This window comes from Diabrotica undecimpunctata, chromosome 7 (genome assembly GCF_040954645.1).
Source record: "Diabrotica undecimpunctata isolate CICGRU chromosome 7, icDiaUnde3, whole genome shotgun sequence".
Classification (NCBI taxonomy): domain Eukaryota; kingdom Metazoa; phylum Arthropoda; class Insecta; order Coleoptera; family Chrysomelidae; genus Diabrotica; species Diabrotica undecimpunctata.
Genome location: NC_092809.1, coordinates 63,320,623 through 63,341,234, shown reverse-complemented (window position 1 = coordinate 63,341,234; position 20,612 = coordinate 63,320,623). Strand labels below are relative to the sequence as shown.

Genomic DNA, 20,612 nt, shown 5'->3' with positions numbered 1-20,612 from the left:
CCGTCTTATAAGCTAACTCACCGCGGACTAACACTGTGCCTTGAGAGCTTTTAGTTAAAATAATCCTCTTCATTTTTGAGAAAGCAAAATGCCATTGTCCTGGAGCCTTAATGTGCTTGCTTGTTTCATTTTTCCAGTCATATATTTCGACTAATTCTCCAACCCAATGAACAGTACTATACTTTGAAAATATCTCCAGATATTCATGTGGTTTTAAAACTATCTCCTTTTTTTTAATATTCTTTTCGATATTCCCAAAAACCCGGTCTGGAGGCATAAAAGAATGTCCTCTCACTGGGAATATTACTTCAATTTTTCTAATTTTATCTTGTCTAGAAAACCAATAACAACACATAGATATGAGTGTTGTGTTTCTGTTTTGGCCTCCGCATCCATCACACATGAGCCTGATAGTATGAATATCGTCTCCAAAATTAGCCGATCCAAGAATATAATAAATGCAGGAGGCAACCTCGTTCGAACCCTTCTTGTACTCGTTTTCGGTCCAACAGAAAGAAGTGACATTATATGGATTTAAATTACTTTTCGAAGTTCCTCTGATAACGGTCAAATTGTACATATAAAATTGACGTAAATAATTCGCCTGTTGATCCGGAATCTTAGGCAAAACTTGATTTTTCTGACAGTCGAAAAAAAACGTTTCTACACCTTCATCCCGTTCTTTTAAAAGGGTATAAAATGCTTTGGACTTCAACGTATGTACCCTTTTTTGGATGATTAAGTTGGCTTTCATGTCGTTATCATGGCACGCTTTTATTTTCTCAGTCAATTGTAAGCATGTCGAACATGCATCGGTTCTAGGAGAACCAAAACCAAGGTTATATTGTGTATTAAACATTTTCCTGAAATAGCTTTCTTTTACTGGAAGGTTTTCATTTTCTTTTAAGTACATTTTCCACATCGAATTTATATTCAAAGAAGAATACAGATATAACCGTTGGCTTTGTCCCCGGCAATAATGAGATTCAATTACGTGGAATTTGTTAATAAAATCAATAACAGCACTTTTTTTCAACATGTACTTTTCCAGCTTTCTATCGCCACCTCGATTTTCCATTGCAGGAAGGGCAGTTCTATAGAAATTTTTTGTAACTGTATCAATTCGTCTCCTTGTTATACCCAAAAACTTCCATGAAAGCTTTCTTACACACAGCCAACATTCTGTTTTCGTTAGTCAGAATATAAAATCGTGTTTGAAATGTTTTTGCAACATGTTGCGAATTTTATGGGCGTTTACGCTGTATTGGAACTGTTTTGCAATATTTCAACTGAAAATTATCTTGAAATGTTTTCTCCTTCGTCGCATAAAATTTAGAGTGGAAACGTATTATTTCGTTCATTTGTAGTAACGTACATTGAAAAGCACCACTTTTGTGTCCACATTTCGGATAAATTGGGAGCGAATGTGGACTATACCTAAAATAAAAGCCATGTTTATACAAAGATATACAAAATCCTTTGATGCAACTTACCTCAATTTTTTTTGCTGAATTTTTTTCCATGATGTGGTAATACGTTGTCTTTTTCGGGCTTTATTACTAGCTGCAGGAGTAACATTTACCTCCATTACACGATTTATTATTTTAAGAATTCGAAAAAATATGATACTACTTTAATAAACAAACTGTACTGCTTCACAAATCACATGCAACTAACACTAACATAAACATATAATGTAAAAACAACGTTTTTAGCGCGAGATTTGTTGACAAGTCCGAACAGGATATTGCACGCTTTGAAATATTCGCCACTATAAACAAGAAAAACCCATTGGAGATTGTACTTTTTGATTTTAAATATTGGATAGGAGATTGTACGGTTTGAAAATTAAATGTCATTGGAGATTGTACGTTTTGAATTAAAGTCTAATTTTCTTCCCTCAAAATTTATTGGAGAATGACTATTTTGAAAAGAGTTTTTTTATTTTTTCGATTTAGGACTAGAAACTCAACGTAATGCGACATCTAACTCATTTTTTCTGAAATATGGAGATTGTACACTTTGAAACTATACCCCTCAATTTTGAAAAGAAAACAAGAATTAAAAATTTAATTTAAACATCATTTATTCAATTTATCAATGTAATACCTAGTAATCCATAACTTTCACCCCCACAGAAAATATAAGTAAATGATAATTTCTTGTTATTTTGTCACACAAGAAAAATATCATATGAATTACAAAATAACGAGAAATTATCATTTGCTTATATTTTCTGTGGGGCGAATTTTCATGGGAGAGGTTTTATGTTCGATACAATTGCTTCAAAATAGGGACTTATTGTAAGAGCGATTTGTACACAGTCTTCAGCGTTTAATCGATTTCTGTTCTTTGTTTTTATGTTCATTAGAGTGGAAAAGCCTTGTTCGCACAAATATGTTGTTCCAAATGGCAACAATTTTTTAACCGCATCTTCATGTACAATTTTGAAAGCCTTTGCAGCTTTTGACATCCAAACAGATAACAGATTTGGTTTACTCTCAAATTGAATATTAGATCGAAGTTCAAGAATTGCTTCTGCTAAACCTAAAGGTTCTTCTGGTATCATAGCAATTTCACATGTAAAAGGATCTGCAATGCAACTGAGAGTAAGTGTATCAAGATCTGGAAAGTAATCTGAAAACCGCTTTCTGAGTTTGATAAGATGTCTTACAATTGTATCCTTGATGTCAACAAAAGTAATATTGTCGCAATCTTCCAAAAACAAAGCTAACCTTGAAAAAGTAGCTGTCTTGATCGGTTCTACTTTCTGTCTCCAATATTGCAGCTTTAACCCAAACGCTGACACTATTTCTCTCGCTGAAATGATATTAATATTTTTTCCGTGCAATTATTTGTTTGATATATTTATACTCTCAAAAATGTCCGCTAAATATGCGAGATATGCAACCCAGGAAGAGTTTTTAACTTATCTGCGAGAATATTTTTTTAATCAACCATAAAAATTTCGACTTCAGTTTTGAGAGTCCATACTCGATTTAGTACATTTCCGCGAGAAAGCCACCTTACTTCTGTATAATAAAGTAGGTCCGTATATTCAGCTTCACCGTCCTGACATAATTCACGAAATAGCCGCGTGTTTAGTGCATGTCCCTTGATAAAATTTACAATCTTGATGACATCATGCATGACAGCTTCCAGTGTAGGTTCTAAATATTTGACCATAAGGGTATGGCAATGGATCATACAGTGAGTAACTTCAATATTTGGGTTATTTTTTTTTACAAAAGCCGAAAAACCATTGAAATATTCATTTACTTTATTGTAGACATCAATTCCACGAGATCTTAACTCGAGAGGAGAACAAAACAGCAATTCCTCTTCACGATTATCTACACCTATGTAGCGAGCATATACCATTAGCTGTGAATTGCTACGAAAATCACTTATCTCATCAAGCTGAATAGCAAAATATTTAGCCTGTTTAATATAAAATAAAATAACCTGTTCCTTTACATTTTCTGTTAATATAGAAATTTGTTCTTTCACAATTTTCGCAGACAAGGGCACTGAACTCAGTTTCTTTGCTTCTTTTTGACCACACATAATCTCTGCCATTTTTACAGCAGCTGGTTTAACCAATTCTTCACTAATAGTGTATGGTTTCTTATTTCGTGCAATCAATCAGGCTACTTCAGAGCTAGCCCTTAATGCTGGACGCCGATCAATTGTACCAAACAAGTTGCTATTCAGTATTTGTCTTTTAACAGGTATTTCTAAATTTGTAAAGTATTCTCGCGGTTTGGAAAACAGGTGTGAATGCAAATTATCTAAATTGTAAATGTTTCTTCAATTGACTTTTTTTGAAAGATTCTGAAGTCAGTACCTTCACACATACAACACACTCTGATTTCATTGTACCATTGTCTTCTATTTATGTAAAGCCGTAATTAAGGAATTCGTCTTGGTATGTTCTTTTTCTATTTGCTGCCATCTTAAGGGAGACAGAAAATAATAGTTGTAAAATACTTGAATTAAATTTTTAAATTGCGGCTTACCTTGATCGATATATCGATGATTAATGATAAAATGGTGATCTTGTCAGCAACTAATTAGTAAAAACTTGTTCTCTGACTCGTCAATATATTTGTATCTTGACGGCATAGCACGAACTGACGAACTGAGCAGGTAGTCGGGGCCGGGACTGTGCTTTACTACGCAAAGATATAACTCGAGAACACTCTAGTGGTGGAGAGTAAGATGGCGTGGCCTTCATATGTCGCTAAATTGTTTAAGTTGAAAAAATACTAACAGGTTTATAAAATAGCAAATTAAGAATATATACTTTTTACTCACAAAAGTTTCATTTTTACCCCCAAAATTTAATTTTTACCCCATTTGGGGTAATTTGTATTTTAATATTATTAGTAAAACTTCTAAAAAGCTCTGGTAAATTAAAACCAAACCAGTTTCTTAAAGGGCACCCCAAGTTAAGATAGGCAAAATCCACATTTTCTTTTAGATCACCGTTTAAAAAAGCCGTTTTTACATCAAGATGAGAAAGATCCAAATTCAAATAAATTTTTATTAGCTAAGAAAGCAAATAAAAATATTAATGTAGAATGCTTTATGACTGGAGAAAAGTAATTTTATCAATCGATGTGTTCTCTTCATCGTGACGATTTTGATCCTGACATGATCCATGGTTATCTCCCACTGAATCTGATAATCCTGTCAACTATTCACCAACATCAACTGATTTTTCATTTATTACTACATCCCTACTTATAATATTATATTTTATTCTTCTTCTTCTTTCTTTGCCCTATCCGTTTCGGACGTTGGCTATTAACACGGCTATTTTGACTTTGTTTACGGCACCTCTGAACAGTTCTGTCGATGTTAGTCCGAACCATTGTCGCAGGTTATGCATCCATGAGTGTCGTCTTCTTCCCGGTCCCCTCCTACTGTCGATTCTTCCTTGGGCTATTAACTGTAGCAGCCGGTACTTAGTATGCCTCATTACATGTCCGAAGTACTCAAGCTTCCGTTTCTTTATGGTGAAGATTATTTCTTTGCTTTATATATATAAATATTTAATATATTTTATTACGGGATCATATAATCTGTAACCTTTAATTGTGTCACTATAACCGACAAGGACAGTTTTTTTTTTTATTTTTTGTCCCATTTATACCTTTTTTCTTTAGGTATCAGCATCATTACCTCAGATGAAAAGATTCTTAGATAACTAACTTCAGGTTTTTTGTTGGTCCCAAATTCTATCGGAGTTTTAGTCACACCAGTTACAATTGAACGGTTTCTTAAGTAGACAGCAGTGTTCACTGCTTCGGCATAAAAAATCTTTTCTAGGCCGGACTTAAACAAAAAACACCGTTTTTTGTTTGAGTCCTAGGATGGTAAAGGAATTCCCAGGACGTTAAATATATCGTACGGTTTGTCGTTTATTTCGGTGTTTCGGTACTATCTTTCTGTTTTTCTACTAAAGATTTGAAATTCGGAAAATTTTGAAAAGTTTCATCTTGACCATTTTGGAAATGTACAAGACATATTATTAAAATCATCTTGAAGGATAAAGAAATATCTAGAACCTCCTAATAAAATTGTCTCCATCGGTCCACTTATGTCAGCATGGATAATCTCCAAGCAAGCGTTAGCTCTATTACCTCTATAACTGAACGGGAGTCTAATCTGCTTTCCTTCACAACATACTTTCCATACATCATTATTTGATTTATTCCTGTTTTAATTTATATAGTTTACTAAACCATTTTTCATTAGATTAAAATCTTTATAATTTATATAACAAAATCTTCTGTGCCATGATTCACTATTAATGGTAATTGCCATAAAAACTTTCTGTTCATTGAACACTTTACTACTATTTACAACTAAAATTTAAACGACATGCATTGTCTATCAAATCAGCTGTTGCAAAAATTCCATTTTTATTACATATTTTTCAACCTGCTTCTTAAATATTAAATCGTTTCCATTTTTTATCAGTTGAGAAACAGATAAAAGATTTGTTGTCAGATCAGGGATGAATGATATAGTATTTATGCTTACCTCAGATTTCTTATTATCAACAATTGTGGTTATCATCATATATTCCAACACACTCCATATGAGCGTTCGAACCAATCCTATTTTCCTCAAGAAACCTGAGTCTTTGAATAATTTTTTCAACGTATCCCATACATCTTTCGCCGTGCAAGCTTTTTTTACATGCAAATATAAGGATGGATATAAAGTCTTTCAACTTAGCTTTAGCTTTGGCAACAAGCGTTGTATCTTCTTTAGTTCCCTGAATACACTTCGATAACGCTTCTAGAACTAAGACATTCTTAACCGCGAACGACCGGTTCTGGTAATTGTCCCTACCAGTTAAACGCGGCACATGTGTGAGATAATTTACAGCCATTTTTAATACTATTAATAGACTAACTTTTTTATTAAATGAACACGCACTAATTGAACGAACAGAAAATCTTGAACTTAATCGTCTGGGCACATAACCTGTTGATAAATTATAGAGTTGTGGAACAAAAATGGAGATTTGATGACGATGAACAAATAAAACATGTGTTAAGTATATGGCTCGAATTTGTTACTGCCTTGAAACAAAAAAGTGACCCAACATAATAACTAGTAACGTAGCTACTAACTGGCACTGCTAGAAAATATTTAATTTATTTATCTAGGTATATCCAACACTAATAAAATGGGTAAAAATTTTACTCGTTAAGCCTGACAATCCTTTATAAGTATATGGGAAGAGAAGTGATAAAAGATAGTGAATAATATTGAATACACTGCTAATACTGCATAAGATATTTCATTTTAATTGAGAAACCAGTCGTGGACAAACTTTTATTATAAACTAACTGTAGCGAGCTTACTGAAAAGTGCAAACTTGGCTTTGTAAAATATTTGCATTACTATTGGAACTATTTTTAACGAAAGAAAGTAGGAAATTGTCGTCTTTTATTGATATTGTACGGAAATCATTTTCGTTCACACAAGAACTTTATTGTTGGCCTGAAAATTGTTGTGTACGTAAGAGCTAGATTTAAAAGCTTTTTCCTACTAAGTTCCCATAAAATGCGCAATGTAAAATGTGCCAATATCCTTGAAGGTTCTTAAACTTGTATTCTGAAAACAATTATGAAATATTGGTTTACTTTATCCAATTAAATAGAATATCTTAATATCGTGAACAGAAAGAATTACAGCTTTTCTATTTATTTTAGTATATTCATTATTATTAAATATATCAAAGAATAATTGAGAATAATTTAAGAAAACAACTTAAAACTTATTATTGAGAGTTTCTTCTGGTTATAAACACTAGAATTTAAAAAACGGCCCAGAAGTTAAATAGGACGAGCTTCCAGATTGTTGCCACGTGGGTTATCTCGTTACTTTTGGCGAGACTTCCAGAAAGGTATATGCCTATGATTCTAGCTAGAGAGCATTCAGGGGTCGTTAAAACCACCGACTATCAAATATCAAATCTCTATCTTTTTCTCTATATTCTTTATAAACTTCATCGTTGTTTGTAGTCAGCCATTTTCTGTATAGTTGCTTTTTTTTTCAATTTTTCTTTTCAATAGTTCTGTTTATTTGTTATATGTTCTTTCTCTCCAAGGGCTTCGAATGCTGCTTGTTTTATACTCACCTATATATGCTCGTATATTTCTTCGATGTTGCCGTATTTGAATTCTATTAATTTTTGGTCTAGACGTTGTTTGTATAGTTATCTTTGTTTGATTGTTCTTGGAGTAGTTCTTTATTGTATTATTTTTCTCTTATAGAGTTCAACGGTCCTACTGTAAAGCAAGTCTTGTTATGTTTTTAATTAATTCCCATCTTTGCTGTCAGTAGTTTATGGTCAGTTCCACATTCTGCTCCTTTTCTGATTATCTTTATTGTGATATCTTGTTTGACTATTACGTAATCTATTATCGATTGTAGCTTGCATGTTACGTCAGTTGTGTCAATTATGCCAAAAAGATAATTTTATAAGTAAGTGCCATAGTTTTAACAATAAGCAGAAAATTTAAATCTACAGATTGTTATATCGATTCTGGATGCAGCACGCATCTTGCAGGTTCAGTTGCAGAGATGCAAGTTCGTCGAATATAACTGGCTAACACTGAACTTTCGACCGTGGAATGTGCTGCTGATATGATGAAAATCACAATTGTTGATAATAAGAAATCTGAGGTAAGCATAAATAATATATCCTACTTTCCTGATCTAACAAATATTTAATCTGTTTCTCAACTGATAAAAAATGGAAACGACGTTATATTTAAGAAGCAGGTTGAAAAATATATAATAAAAATGGAATTTTTGCAATAGCTGATTTGGTAGACAATGTATGTCTTTTAAATTTTGAAGTGTCCAATGAACAGAAAGTTTTTATGGTAAGTACCATTAGTAGTGAATCATGGCACAGAAGATTTGGTCATATAAATTATAAAGATTTAAATCTAATAAAAAATGTTTTAGTAAACTATATAAATTAAAACAGGAATATAACAATCAATGATGTATGGAAAGTATGTTGTGAAGGAAAGCAGACTAACGCTTGTTTCGAGATATGGATAATCTGTAGGCTGACCTACGTGGACCGATGGAGCCAACTTTATTAGGAGGTTCTAGATATTTCTTTATTATTCAAGATGATTTTAGTAAGACGTCGTGTTTATTTTCAAAAAGGTCAAGATGAAACTTTTCTAAATTTTCAGAATTTTAAATCTAGTAGAAATACATACTAAAATAAAGATGTTGAGAACCGATGGAGTGGTGAATTTTGTAGTAATATTTTTAAAAATTTCCCTATAAATAATGGAATCATTCACTAAAAATCAAATCCTTATTCTTTATAACAAAATGGCACTTTAGAAAGATTAAAAGATCAATAGTACAGAAAGCTTGTTGTTTTTTGTTCTGTCCTGTCCTGTCTAGAAATGATTTTTTATGCTGAAGCAGTGAACACTGTTGTCTTCTTAAAAAACCGTTTAATTGTAACTGGTGTGACTAAAACTCGATAGAAATTTGGACCAACAGAAAACCTGAAGTTAGGTATCTAAGAATCTTTGGATCCAAGGTGATGATGCTGATACCTAAAGAAAAAAGGTGTAAATGGGACAAAAAATCAAACAAAACTGTCGTTCTTGTTTATAGTGTCACAATTAAAGGTTACAGTTAATATGATCCCGAAATAAAAGTAATTTTTATAAAAAGGGATCTAGTAATAAATGAAAAATCAGTTGATGTTTCAGTCACACTTGTTGAGGAGGATTACCTATGTGACTTGCCAAATTTGCCAGATAAAATCAGGAGATCAATGAGAATACGTAAACCAAAAAGTTTTGATGATTTTGTGTTATTTGTATTCAGATAGTGACAGTGATCTAGTTAGTATCGAGGATGCCATGTAGAGACCAGATAGTAACATGGCTATTACAGAAGAACTGCAATCTTTCGAGGATAACGCACCATGGGAAGTGGTTGATGTTCCTGAAGATGGTTATGTAGTGAAGTGTAAGGGGGTATAAAATGAAAAAGTAAACAACTCACGCTAGAGACGATATTTCATCTCCTTAGGTGCCTTATCAGAATTTAATAGATGGTCTTATGTATCTGTCAGTTTTTACAAGACCAAACATTTTATATTTTTAGTCAATTTAATAATTATCATCCAAAAATGCATTGGAAGCATATAAAACGGATATTAAAATACTTACAGGCTACAAAAGAGTGTGGTTTAAGTTTTTCAAAAAATGATAATTATTAAAAGGCTATGTAGATGCGGGTTGGGGGAGTAATTTTGATGATAAAAAATATTATACTGGTTTCTCTTTTCAATTTTCTGGTGGACCTATTGTCTGGGAAAGCAGAATAGTATTTTTTAAAACAGAAGTTTGAGTCCTGTAAAACATAAGAAGTTTTGAAAGAGATTCATTTAGTTATATAAATGTTATTTTTTTTAATTTGTTTATTTAGTGGGAGTGTTGAATATAGATTAATAAATTAACACATTTTTGTTTCGATGTAGTAGCAAAAATACAGCTATAGAGTTAACACATGTTTTATTTGTTCATCAAATCTCTAGGAATAGCTCTCATCTAAAAGTCAAATTAATTATTTTAACTAAACCGTCAAATTTTAACCGTGAAATAATTAATGTAACATTTAACTAAAATTTAAAATAAAATTAATTTAGAATATGTAAATGAATTGGATAATTATTCTTCATGTGATAAAATCAGTCAAAACCAAGAAATCAAATGGACCAGACGAGATCCCAGCTGAACTCTTAAAAATGAAAGAAGAGAACAATATCAGTACTCTAGTTAAACTTTTTAATTACATTTATATACTACTGGTGAAATATCTTAGGAATGGCTCAAGTCTGCTTTTATAGCAATTCCAAATAAACAGCGGCAAAAAGATGCGAATACAGATTTATTTCACAAGTCTAAAAACCACACATTGAAAATTGAAAAAGATATCTAAATGAAGCCCAGTTTGGATTTAGAAATGCGCTGGAAACCCGTGAAGTACTTTTTGTAAACACATTAAAATTCAAGGTATTGATGGTAGAGACATACGTATCATAGAAATCTTGTATTCGAAGCAAAAAACAGCAATACAAGTCAATCGTAGATTAAACGATAAATGGTAAATTCAAAGAAGCGTCAGACAGGAACGCATTATATTCCCGCTGTATTTAATATCTACTCGGATATAATTTTCCAATTAGCTCAAACAGGCTCTAGAGGCCCAAGGTTTTAAGGATTTTCTTCTATTTCTTTCTATCTTGTGCTAGGTTTCTTCAGTTTTGTACTCTTAACAATCCCAAGTCTTCTTTTACCGATTCCATCCATTTTCTGAGTGGTCATCCTCTTTTCCTCTTTGTGTCAGCTTCAGTACTTATTAATGCTTTAGGAACTCTTCCTTCATGAAAATAGCTACGTGTCTGAGCCACCTTAGTCTTTAAATTTTCGCAATGTCTGAAATTTTTTGTTGTCCATATATTTGCATTATTTCATTATTCGTTTTTTTTTCTTTAGATATGCCCATCTTTTATACCTCCATATATTCTTCTGAGTATCTTTTGCTCCCATTAATCTAGCTTCAGTTCTATGGTTTTGCTTAAGATCCAAGACTCGCTAGCATAAAGCACCGTTGGTCGGATAATCGTTGTATATATCCTTCAACTGATCTATTCAACTGATCTATTTCGAACTGCTGTGAATCAATGTGGTCGCCAACATCTCTAGAAGATAGGTACATTTAGAAGAAGCTATTCCTAATTTTGCTCATCTGAAAATTTTCTTTGCTCTCACCATCTTATTTAGAGTTCCAGCACATTTCCTTCTTTTAGCCATTCTTTACAAATTTAAATACGATACAAATTTAAATTTTGTTGTTGGCTTAGTACCTGGGCTTATCTATGTTGATAAGCTATGGCTAGATATGCCAGCTATAGATATCTAAGCTATGATATATCTATCACCGGTTATTGTTGGTATGTTGTACGTATAACCCCAATATCTTGATTATAATTAGATAAGTGATTTTGTCATCTATATTGTCATTGACATCTTCAGTCACTCCACTAAATTTTTCTGACTTCCTCCTATTTTAAGGCTAGGCTTATAACAACAAAATCATATTTTAGTCTGCTATATAATTTTCATAACCAATAAGTCATTAGCTTAAGTTTTTGCGTAGAAGTCGTCTTTACGTGAAGTCGTATACTTGATAAGGATTTATAACTATGTTTCTTTTTTGAAAATTTATTGTATTTCATAATCTTTAAAAGAATCTGACAATCTTTAGAAAACGTTAATTAATCAATTGTTTAATTATTAATATTATAAAAAAATTTAATGCTAAACTAAGTAAAAAAAGATTAAGGAAAGGATACTTTTATAATCTTTTATTACCAACTATTTAGAATATATTTGCACAATTTTGATCGCTATCGGTTTACTTAATGTAAACCTCAAGTCTTTATTATTACAAAAATTAAAATGGTCGACTCTCCCTCAAATATTTATTCTCGCACTAAGTCATGAACATCATATTCTTGGATTTCATTAAATCCTTTAATACCGCACCCATGTCTCTCGCCCATAATTAACACTAAAAACCAATATTTAGGGTATATATTTAATTTCGCGATAATCTAAAACATATAAGAAATTACAATTAAACTCGGTTCACTATTCCCAGTCCGAACTGTCTAGTGAATTTAGTAATTATTTTTTTGCGAAGGTAGTTACTTTTTGACAGACTAAAAGTGGCTGGAAATTACTATACAACCAAGCACACGTACTCATAGCCAATATTAATAGTAAACAAACTAAATAGTAAATAAAATAGAACTTTGCGAATTACCGAAAATCAATATTTATTTATCTGCACCATATAATAAATAGTTATGTTAAATTATAACAACTAAATATATATTTTTTAAATATATACTACCCAAAATTTGAAGGGTTTAGTATACACTTCGACTATTTAGAATAATTCTTCTTTTTTTAAAGAAAGAAGTCTGTAATAGTAGGATACTTCAGCTATTAATACTGAGAAGTAGGAATTGTTGTGTTGTAGGTTTCCGACAATGAATCTGTCAAAATATGCCCCAGCTAAGTGAATGGAGTTTAACACAATTTATATACCAGATAACTTTTTATTCGGTACTTTATTTGGCATCTGTCAGATAAGTTTATTCATGTCAGTTGGTAGTTTAGATTCCTTTCCTAGGTGGCGCTAAGAAACATAATTGTATGTAATTAGTCAGTTAGATAAGTATAACTGACATAAATATTTAAATTATTTTGCTTATTAAATCTTATCTAAAAATTACAGTAACCAATAATATTAATTATAGTATTAAATAATTAATGGTGTGTAAAGGGGGTAGTGAGGCGCAATACATGATGCCGTATCCTGTTGGCATCACTTAGTCTATCCTACTCAATTCCTATCTTCACCTCCAAGGCGGTACACGCCGGTAACCTGAGCAACCCCACTGGAGATTGGGTAACCAACCCCCAGTGGAAGGTGAGGTAAGGGCTGACGAAGAAGGGAGTCTTGGTCCTCCGACGAATAGGGGGTTGGGCTGAAGGTTAACTACCTTCTCCTAGAAAAACCATGAGTTATGAACGTTCAAGGAAGAAAAGCCGGACTGATCAAACGACGACGACTGTGCGAGAAAAAGGAACACGATTTGAGGGTTGTGACATGGAATATGCGTACCTTATATAGATTGGGAGCTCTCCAAAATCTCCTAAATGAACTAGACAGATACAAAATAGACATAACTGCCATACAAGAAATGAGATGGATTGGAAACAATGTAATTGAAAAAAAGAAGCCATACGATTTTCTACAGCTGCGATCCTAAAGATCACGTCTTGGGCACAGGATTCATAGTAAACAAGAGAGTAAAGCATACTATAAGAGATTTCAGAGCCATTAGTCCAAGAATGTGCATTTTAAGAGTTAAAGGTCGTTTCTTGAACTACAGTCTAATTAATGCGCATGCCCCGACAGAAGAAAAAGAAGAGGAAATTAAAGAAGAGTTTTATGACGAATTAGAGTCCGCATATCAGTTATGCCCAAAAAATGATATAAAAATAATCTATGGAGACCTAAACGCCAAAGTTGGAAAAGAACAGCAATTCCAACCCACAATAGGTAGGCACAGTCTCCATGAGCAATCAAATGACAATGGCAATAGGTTAATAAACCTAGCAAGATCACTTAACATGGTGATTGCCAGCACGTACTTCGCTCGCAAAGATATACACAAAGGTACCTGGAAATCCCTGGATGGACTTACAGTAAATATGATAGATCATGTTATTGTAGACTCGAGACACCAATCGAATATAATAAACGTCCGCACCAGAAGAGGGGCAAATACGGATTCTGATCAATACCTGGTCGAAAGTAGGGTAAGGGCTAGAATTTCAAACATCAAAAAAGGAAAGAGGCTCTAAACATGAACGATACAAGGTAGAAAGACTCAAAGAAACAAACAAAAATAAAGAGTATAAAGAAAAGATAAACAACAAACTAGAAAACAGAATAACATATGAAAACCTAAATAAAGAGGGGGAAGAATGCAGAGACATCATAAAAGAGGCAGCTAAAGAAGTACTAGGCATAAAAGGTAGAGAAAGAAAAACAAGAACGAATGACTGGTTTGACAAGGAATGTCAGATCATCACAGACAAAAAAAACAGAGCATATTTACTGATGAAACAGGGGCACAGAACCCGACAAGCAGAGGAAGAATATAAACGACTACGCAAAGAAGAAAAGAAAACTCACCGAAGAAAAAAGAGAGAATATATGAACAAAGAACTTCAAGAACTACAAGACTAAGTAAATCAACAGAGACAAGAAAATTTTATCAGAGACTAAACAAAAGCAGAAAATACTTCAAACCGAGAACAACGATGTGTAGAGATAAGGAAGGTAATATATTGACAGAAGAGCAAGAGATACTAAGTAGATGGACAGAACATTTTACGGAAAAGTTTGAAGTAGATCGGAGAGAGACGACCCCTGACATACCATTAGACCAAGCAGACAACAGAGAAAAGACTCCACCAACAATAGCCGAGATTAGAGCAGCAGTAGAAAAATTAAAGAACAATGAAGCACCGGGATCGGACCAAATAGCATCGGAGTTACTAAAGGAAGGAGGAGACGCACTACAAAAAACAATACATGAATTGATAACAAAGATATGGTCAAATAAACAGCTACCAACGGAGTGGAATAGCGGTATTATTGTACCATTACATAAAAAAGGAAATCAGTTAGAATGTGGAAACTACCGTGGAATCACGCTGCTGAATGCAGCATACAAAATAATGTCCAATGTCATTTATGAAAGACTTAGACCACACGCTGAAAAAATAGTTGGCAAATACCAAAGTGGCTTCTGTAGACAGAAGTCAACAATAGACCAGATATTTGTTCTGCGACAGATCCTCGAAAAAACAAGTGAATATAACATCGAAACACATCATCTCTTCATAGACTTTGAAAGCGCATATGACAATATAAACCGAGAATTCTTAATAAAAGCAATGAAAGAATTTAATGTACCAACACAACTAATAGAACTGATAAAAGAATCTCTAAAAGTAGAAAGTAGAATCCGGATACAAAATGAATTAACGGAAACAATAGATGTGAAAAAGGGGCTACGCCAGGGAGACGCTCTATCATGCATCTTGTTCAACATCGTACTCGAGAAAATACTGAGGGACACAACAGTCAATACACGAGGAACAATCATTAATAAAAGCGTGCAAATACTAGCATTTGCAGATGATGTTGACATAATCGCAAGATCAAGAAGAGAAATGATAGAGGCATACAACCAAATAGAACGAGCTGCACAAAAAAGTGGTCTTAAAATCAATCAGACCAAAACAAAATATATGCAGGTAAGTAAAAACGCAGAAATAAGGCAGCCACAAAGTATAACAATAGGAAAATACAACATAGAGGGGGTAAAAAACTTTATATACTTGGGATCCCTAGTCACGTCTGATAATAACGTTACGGAGGAAGTGAAGAGGCGAATATTTATTGCAAATAAATGTTACCATGGCTTAATTAGACACCTAAGATCAGATAACGTCGCAAGAAAGACAGAATGCCAAATATATAAAACCCTAATAAGACCGGTACTGACATATGGCTCAGAAACCTGGACACTCACTAAAAGAGAGAAAACGTTGTTAGCCACCTTCGAAAGAAAAATCTTGCGACACATATATAAGGGCACAAAAGAAAACGGAATATGGCGAAGACGATACAACTCTGAACTATACAAAATATACCAGGATCCGGATATTATAACATTCATTAAAATAGGACGGCTGCGTTGGATAGGACATGTAGAAAGAATGGAAGAAGGCGAAATACCAAACAAAATATTCAATCAGATGCCAGTAGGAAAAAGAACAAGAGGAAGACCGAAACTGAGATACTTAGAACAAATAGAAAATGATATAACAACCTTAAAAATAAAAAACTGGAGAAAAAAAGCACGAAACAGGTCAGAATGGAGAAGAATCCTGGAACAGGCCAAGACCCAAAAAGGGTTGTCGAGCCAGTGATGATGATTAAATAATTAATATTATTAGTATTATTTATTAAACGTTTAATTTCAAGAACATAATATGATTAAAATGTCAGATGTTGGTAGTTCAGATTTCTTTCCTAGGTGACGCAGTGACCCTACCGGACAAACAGTGTTACTTGTCGTTCTAGCCTTTTATATAAATAGATATTGTTAAAGCTTAAAAATTAGGAAATCTTTAAATATTTTATAAATAAAAAGCGATTAGTATAGAAAACCCCAACTACTTTATTAACTCTTGAATATGCTAATACAACATTATTAGCACATTATCATATCAATAATATTGATATGTGTGTGTGGGTGTGAGTGTGTATGTGTGTGATAGAGAAAGATAGAGAGAAGATGTCTAAGAAGCAGATCCGTTGGCGACAGATTTTTATTTGTTATTTTTTACCATAATATATAACATATCTCTGTTTCATTTTAATGACAATGTTTATTTCTTTCACATAGTCAATCAGTAAGTTATTTATTCTCATATCATGGAAACTTAATAAATACTCTATGTTTAATGAAAAACACACTTATTCTTTGGATAGGTTTTATAATAAAACGTAAACAATGATATCTTACCGACGATAGTCTTTTTGTGTTGTTGCACTCACCTGAAACAAACAAAATACATTAACAATAATTAAACAACTCTAAAGTTCAAGTAGTCAATTTTCGTACTTAGATAAAAGAAAATAAATATTATTCCAATCTGGATCTGTTAAAAAGCAGACCATAATAGACATTTTCCATAGGTTTCTATTTTTTTGCTAAAATTACTTTAGGATGTACCTTGTATTATTAATTACAATGAGGTGATAGACCATATATAAATTTCTATGCCTGACTTCAGTCGACAAACGTTATTTTGTCATGACAACTCTCGACTTCTGACAGTTTTAACTCAATGCTTAAGTAGGGATAATTCAATAGAAAGGGAAATTTCCTTGATCTATAAAAAAAGGTCTGCTTCGATTGAAAATTCATTTTATAACGTTAAAACTTTCCTGGGTTTTTTTTGGCCTAATTTTTGTCCACTTATTTCAGTGAAAAATTCCGTAGCATCCGGTCGACCATTAAATAATAACTGCAGCTGCTATTTAGAATTATTAGAACCCAATGGCTACCTAAAGATACAAACATACAAGTATTTAGATTCTACTACTACATTCTGTAATCCTGTCCAGCTACTTGAAGACAACATCTGAAGACATAAGTTGTATTTAGATGTTTTTATGTAAAGCTATAGGCAAGATTTGTCTTGTTTGATGTTTATTTAATGATGAAATTTTAATTTTTATATTTATTTATGTACAATAAATATGATTAGCTAATATCTTAGTTTATTTGTCCCAGCCAAACTTATTTTTCATGGATAAAATCATCAAAAGCGTAAACAACGGAAAAAGGTACAAAATGGGGGACAAAGAATTAAAAATACTCTGTTACGCAGACGTATGTATGTAATATTGATAGCCCAAGATGAAGATAGTCTGCAAAGACTGGTGTATAGATTTAACATAAGAGCAAAAGAATTTGTTATCACAATCTCATCTCAGAAAACTAAAACAATAGTTATAAACAAATAACCAACCAGATGTAAAACAGAAATTGATGGCATTATTATTGAAAAAGTAATGGAAATAAAGTACTCTCGAAGTGAGAGATGAAGTACAAAAAGCAAATAGATTGGCAGGATGCTTAATATCACCATATGGCTAAACAGGTACATTAACACAAATGAAGTCAAGAATTTATAAAGCCAGTTTAAGAACAATAATGACATATGCCTTAGAAACAAGACCCGATACAGCCAAAACGCAAAGGCTACTGGAAACGACAGAAATGAGACTACGCAGAAGAATTATAGAAAATATGTTGAGAGAACGAAAGAGAAGTGAAGACGTTAGAAAAAAATGCAAAATACAGTGTATAAACGAATAGAAAATAAATAAAAAAGAAAGAATGAAATAACTACATAAGCAGAATGCGGGACACCCGTGTCGTCACAATAGCAAGAGATAAGTCACCAATCGACAGAAGAAGTATCGGACGAAATCGCAAAAGATGGAGAAAGAGGTATTAATCAGCCAATGAATAAGTAGAATTGCTTATAAAGAGAAAGAAGAAGAAAAAATTCATTTTTTTAATTTACTTCTAAAATAAAACTCTCACACATGAAAGACTGGGCTAGTGCTTTTGAAATGTTTAGCCTTTCTTCATATGCAAAAAAATTGACTATTTAAAGTGACTATTTTGTGCCTAGAATACTTTTGAAAATATGAATTTTTTGCAGTCCCTGAATTGCAAAATTATTGTGCAAAAAGTGTTAAATTGATCCTAAATAAATTCAGCATACTTTTCAGTCGTAATATAAAGTTTATTCAAGGCCTAATATGAAAGGTGTAAGTTATGTTTAAGGGTTCGAAGACTTTTAAAGGGAAACTCCATTTTTTACCCGTTTTCCTTAAATATTGCTATTTTTTAAACAGTTAACGGTAAATTTTTTTGTACGAGCTATCTCTCTAGAGTTATAAGCGAAAATATGGGCGCAAAAAAAAAATTTTAGATTTTTTTCAAATTTGGTTAAATAGAAAATTAAACACAAGTTTAGCGACTGACGCGTGTCGTGGATATTGATACAATGTATCAATGGACTTTTATGAAAAATGTCCAATTCAAAACTGATCCCGCCTGGACTATATATAATTTCCATGTTATTGATTTTCGATTAGATTTTATTATAATAATGTTTGTATTATTTGTATTTGTATTTGTATGATATAAAGCTAAATTTAAAAAATTTACGAAGGATCTTTAACAAGTTAATTAATACAGCTTCTAAATTTTTTTACGAACTCCTGAACAAAAGTTAATTAACATGATTAAGCTTTAAAACCAAAATAAAATATACAACAAAAAATCACAATTATTTTATATAATCATTGAACAAATAAATGTAATGTACGAAAGTAGCAATCAAAATGAAAAATGATGTAATTTTTTACTAATTAACGCATTCACATTACTTAACCTTCTACCGATTAAGAGTTTATTCTACGACATATATCAATACTGTACCCACCATACAGATCTGATAATTTAAGAACTAGGAACTTTTTAACATGACTTCAAAAATTTGATAATAATTGAATACACAAAACGTAATTAAAGACACATGGTGGAAAAAAAATTTAACTTTTCTCTAGGCCAAGGCCGGTCTGAAAAATTTCTATAGTTATCCATTGCTCTTACAGGAAATATTTTGAAAGTATTAGATATGCTAAATAGTAAAAGCTTTTTATCCCTTGTAAAGTAGAGAAATGCCATATCTATATTTAAGCAATCCTTATACAACATACAACAACAATCAGAAAAACCAACTCCAAGTGAACTTAAAGCTTCTACACAATTTAAAGAAATTAAACTCGATCTACTCGAAAAATTAAACTCGTAATATCACAAAAACCAAATGGTGTTAGTAAGCAAAACCCAACAACCACCACAGCAACTGATATTAGACAATGAAAGAATTGAACACGTGGATTCGTACATCTACTTGGGAACAACAGTTAACTCAAATTGGGATCAAGCGAAGGAAATGCGTATAAGAGTAGAAAAGGCATGAGCATCGTTCACTAGCATGAAGCAAATTTTCACCTCTAAAAGCCTCACCCTACCTCTCAAAATTCGACTACTGAAATGTTATGTATTCCCGGTTTTGTTATATGGAATGGAGGCGTGGACAATGACCGCAACATTGATGAAAAAAGTAGAGGCCTTCGAAATGTGGGCTTACCGACGTATATTACGTATATCCTGGACTGATCACGTGACCAACGAAGAGGTACTACGCCAAATAGGTAAAGAGAGAGAGGTAGGAATAAGTATAAAGAAAAGAAAGTTGGAATACTTGGGTCACGTTATGAGACATAATAAATATAGAGTACTACAACTGATCGTTCAAGGGAAAATAGACAGCAGAAGGGGTCCAGGGAGGAGAAGACACTCGTGGCTCCAAAACTTGCGGCAATGGTTCGGATTATCATCTGCTGCACTATTCAGATCTGCCGTAAACAAAGTCAGAATAGCCATGTTGATTGCCAACGTTCGGAACGGACAAGGCACATGAAGAAGAAGAAAACTCGATCTATTTAACTTGAACCGGTGATACATTTTCAATTTGGTCCAAAAATACCTCTGCCCTCCAATAGTTTACACACTTATTGTCGAACCTAATCTAAATACAGATAAGTTCATAAACATTTTTTTTTATTTCTGATTTAAATATTTAGATTCTTTTAGCCATTTAGAATGAATTATTGAATTAATGTATGCCCTGGAATTAAAAAAGATAAACTATAATATCCTCAGAATCATATCTAATTTAAACTATTAGCGGCGGTCAAAAGTACGCGTTAATGAGCAACTTTCAGAG

The 20,612-nt window shown here is 32.6% G+C and overlaps 1 protein-coding gene across 8 annotated transcripts in view; it reads right to left on the bottom strand.

The window, feature by feature from the left end:
- The window catches only part of Dh31 (diuretic hormone class 2), a 710,452-nt gene that overhangs the window by 560,548 nt on the left and 129,292 nt on the right, over positions 1 to 20,612 (bottom strand). For 2 of the 8 annotated variants that reach the window (XM_072537474.1, XM_072537476.1), the window contains exon 2: positions 16,757 to 16,788. The exons of the other annotated variants lie outside the window; for them this stretch is intronic. The gene's annotated coding sequence lies outside the window, so the exon portion shown is untranslated. The remainder of the gene's footprint in view (positions 1 to 16,756; positions 16,789 to 20,612) is intronic. 8 annotated transcript variants of the gene reach the window in all.